Source organism: Schistocerca cancellata, chromosome 7 (genome assembly GCF_023864275.1).
Source record: "Schistocerca cancellata isolate TAMUIC-IGC-003103 chromosome 7, iqSchCanc2.1, whole genome shotgun sequence".
Lineage (NCBI taxonomy): Eukaryota > Metazoa > Arthropoda > Insecta > Orthoptera > Acrididae > Schistocerca > Schistocerca cancellata.
In genome coordinates, this window is record NC_064632.1 from 181,337,662 (window position 1) to 181,342,561 (window position 4,900).

A 4,900-nucleotide genomic window follows, 5' to 3' on the forward strand; every position below is an offset into this window, starting at 1 on the left:
TATTTTATTCTGGGAGAGCATGTGGGTGGTGTCCATTGAGTCCCCACCCACATTGAGTTCATCGCCTGTGGGGATCAGTGGAGGTTCTTTGCGGGATCATCGTTGCTTGAATAACTACATCTGCAACTACCTCTACGTCAAGATGCATACTCCGCAAACCATTATGCGGTGCACAGCGGAGGGCACTTTGTACCACTAACATTTATTCCCTTTCTTGTCCCAAAGGGAGCGAGTGAGAACGAATGTCTGTATGTCTCTGTATGAATCCTATATTCTCTTATCTTCTCCTCGCGATCCTTAGGCGAAATGTATGGTAGCGGCAGTAGAATCTTACTGTAGTCAGCTGAAAATGACAGTTCTCTAAATTTTCTCAATAGTGTTTGTCAAAAAGAACATCGTCCCCCCAGGGACTTCCATTTCAGTAATGGAGCACCTCCGTAATAATCGCATGTCGATCGAACCTACCTGTAACAACTCTGGAAGCCCGCCTCTGAACCGCTTCGATGCTTTCCTGTGATCCGACCTCTTCAGGATCCAAACCACTCGAGCAGTACTCAAGGTTGAGTCTGTGATATTATTGGATTTCAGACATTTTGCATATGAGAAAAGGACAGCCACCAAGCTGTAGTTTGCAGTGATACTAAGCATGACAACACGAGAGTAAAAAAAAAAAAAACGAAATCTGTTTATAACGTTTGCCTACACCAAGACGCGCGGCCAGCGTTTAAAAGGTACTTTTAAATACTATGACTCGCTGGGCGCAGATATTTAAAATCATTGCCGCAGCGCTTGATAGCAAGAAGCTGCGAAACAGAAGAAAGAACAATTTATCATTTGTTAGGAAAATTCTAGAGTCTTTATAGTTAGTTGTACTTCTGGTCGCCGATACGTTAACATGTACTTCATTACCTTTGATGTTTGGTTGCCGACTTGTGAAGACGTGTTGTGTAGCACCGCTACAAGTTTAGTGTGAAAAACCACGTTATCATCAAGAAAGAAAACGCTTTTGTAAACCTAGTGACGATAAAAAATACTTACGTGCACGCCAGGACATTTAATTTTTACAAAATATCACACATACAAAAGCAGCGATTGTTGGACTGCTCCATGTACGAGAAAAACATAAAAATGTAAGTTTTGTATTCATTGTAAATTTGGTAATGTTTATAGTTTAACGCCTTTCTTCTTTGAGAATATACTTTTCCTCCACTGTACAGAAAATCTATGCTTATTCTTTTCTTTAAATTAACCACAAATAATGTTTATGTTTAAATGAACTTTGTTACAGGTTCGCTCTTTATCGCGGTGTGTCGATTGTATTTGGGAGACCATTAACGTGTTCAATTTACGATCTGACAACTTTTTTTTAAAATTTCACTGTTTTGCATTTATTTACAATTTTTTTTTATTATTCAAATAGGTCCCTTAGGTAATTTCATTGAAGAGTCTGATTGCGTGAAAGCAATCCGGGTTAAGAGGTCATTTGAGAAACTATTTTCACGCAATCAATCCGTACATCTCCTAAACACAAACGAGAACCGACGCATCGTCGATCATTCATTAATTTTTCTCTTTTTCCAAGTCGTACCAAGAAACGGCCAAGGAGAACTGCCGTGAGTACGCAATCTTGTGTTAAAAGGTTGCATTCTTTATCTTGTCGGCAAACATTGCCATGAATTATCATCATCAATGTTATATTTGGTTAAATATGAAAAGCCCAAAAAACCTTTTAACGCTAGATGTGGCGCCCGAACAGGGACCTAACTAAAAAACTAATTTGTTCTTTTTATTTTCATGCTACCATCTGGAGAAAATTGGAAGCCAAAACCAGTGATAAAAAAAGGACGCATATGCAGAAAATCGCAGCAAGAATCCACAACAGCAATAAATAGCAGCGCGCAAGACAACTAATGTGAGTACGATTTTTCATTACGTTTGAAGCTTTGCGTACCGAGCATTCAGTCGGCTCGTGACGTTCACTCTCTACGCTTTTTTCCTTTTCCTCAAGCAATTTAATTTCCAAATTTCTGTTTCCTTTTGCTATTAGATCCGCCTCTTATCTCATCATTTCGCTTACAATAGTTAGAAATAGTTAGCAAGAATTTCCATTGTTGTGCATTTTAGTGAATCACAATGGCCGCTATCTGTGCCAGTTTCAGTGCTCTATAAGTGTTTTTCATTTATTTTATCTCTCTCGTTGCCATATTGGCATTTTCGTGTGTCAGAGTTTCAATTGTTTATAACGCGCAAGCAATATCTGAGAAATCAGGACGCGAAATCCTTGGCGCACCTGACAAGTGAAAATCATAATTAAAAAAAAAATTATCTTTTCTAGCTCGTGCAGTGTAACTACTTTAAATTTACGATGGCTGATAAGCAACCAAGGCAACTTAGACCGCGCGCGGGTGTAAACAAACCTGAATTTCGTAGTGAGGGAACAACACAGGACGAAGCGACACGTGAGCTGTCGGCGCCACAGACCGCGTCGCAGTCACGTGAATGCTCGCTGTCAGATATACTAAAATTGTTTGCTGATATGAAAACCAGTTTTGAAGCAAACATGGGTAATCTTGGAACGCAAATCAGTCAGTTAACAAACCAAAGTGACAATCTTGGAACGCAAATCAGTCAGTTAGCAAATCAAAGTGACAGCAGGTTCAGCAGTTTAGAATCAGGGATAGAGGACATCCAAGCACAAATCAAAAATTCGAATGACACCATGGAGGAAAAAATTAAAGCCATTACCACTGCTTACGCAAGCGAGCTAAATGCAAGCGTACACGCAAAAATTGATAGTGTTCTTTCGATGGTGGAATCCGCCGAGACCAATATTGGTAGCAAGTTCATAGATATGCAGGCCCAAATAGATGTGTGTAAATCAACTGCGAGTGACTCTTTGAAACATTACAGTGATGTTTCAAAGAGAGTAAGCCAATTGACAGCCACCACGTTGGCGAGCGAGTCGAAGACCTTGCTCAGCAAATATCCGATGTCAATATTGACAAAAAGATCGCAGATGTCAACACCGGTATAAGCAATACACTTAATAGGGAATTTGAAGAGTGGATGCAATCCAAAGAACAGTACATTGTCAGCAAGGTACACGCTGAACTAAAGGGTACGGTTAAATCTGCTACAGCAGAAATCTTAACCGCTCCCGGTACTTCTGGTGACACTTTAACCAGTGAATTAGGTGAAATCCGACGAGCATTTAGCCACGATCTTCCGGAATGGAAACGTCAGCTAAGCAATGATATAGATCAACTAAAACGACAAGTTACGGAATTGCAAGGTGACAATCAAAGTGAGTATTCGCTACCGCCAGAACACGATAATCGTCAATATCCCGAGTGTCAGGTACAATTCTCACCAACAGTAAATAATACGCGTGGCGAAACTTCTACGTCACGTAGTCATGCCGATCAACTAACACTCGTTGAACTAATGCGAGACGAGAGTGTGCTAAAACACAGAGCTTTTCAGACCTTTATACCTGAAAAACGAAATATACATCCACTGGTATTTCTAAAATCATTCACAGGCGCTTTTCCAGAATCATGGAACGACAGGCAGCGGATACAGTTCATCTTAGGCTATGTACACGGTGAAGGATCAATTTGGGGTTCAGAAATAATAAACAAATGTCACACCTATGCAGATTTTGAAAAGCATTTTTTGAATAAATTCTGGAGTTCAGGTATACAACAAAGACTCCGAAAAGAGGTTTACAACGCCGAACCTTTCAACACCAAAGGAGGAGGTTTGAGACGTTATTTTGAAAAATATCTACGTAAAATTCAGTATTGGGACACGCCCATTTCAACCAAAGATGTAATCATGATCTTAAAGTCGAAACTTCCTGTGTCAATAAGAGAAAAACTAGTTAATGTGAGTGAAGAAGACCTAGAAGCCTTTCTTTCTGTTCTTGACAATTTGGATATGATCTATGAGGACGTGCGTGCGAGCGCGCGGAATAATTATAATAATGGACCGCCCGCTCCGCAGCAGCACATAACAAATTGCGTCAATGGAATGTCGTACCAACATAACACGGGACAACCAAACGCTCAGCCTTACGGCAATCATAACAGTTTCAACCGCCGTAATGGAAAACAATATAACAAACATCCACACCAGAATAGGTACAATCCGATTTATCAAAACACACAGCAACAATACGGTAATTCACCGATAAATCATAACGGTAATTACCAGTACCAGAACAACAAGACGAATAATGGAAATCGTCACAAGGGAAAGAAATGGAACAATTATAACAATCCACCACAGTACAGTCAGCCGAGTCACTTCACTCCCTCTCAGCAAATAAATTTTTCACAGCCGAAAAATGCGACATTTTCTCACCAACCCAACCAACAGTTCAGGAACAATAGTCAGGACAATTCGTCGGATGCTTTTCCTGACACCGCCGGTTATAATAGCCAAGGAAATCCGACTATTTTTTACACACAGGCGAACCAAGCACCAAACGCGATGTCAAATAACACGCAATCAACAGATGCACAAGTCGTATGGGATACGAAGGCAAATTTTCGACCTGGTATGTCACAAAATACTAGTCAAATAAAAATAACTGACATTCCAGCTCCACCCCAGTCGGAAAACCATTAGCAGCTTCTTTAGGCCTCCACGGGGAAGCTGCGGGACCAATAAGCTCTCATATCTTTAACAACTCATGCCAACCTAAGAAAAAAGGCGCATGACAAACACATTAGCAAAGTCTTATCGTATCGTATAAATGAACGAGTGCTATTAAAGACCCACTTCAAACCATCTTTGATTCATCATAAGAATCGCAAGTGGCAGCACTTGTATGAAGGACCATATATTATCTTAAGAAAGCCGCACATTGGTTGCTATCTATTAGCTGACCCTGTAT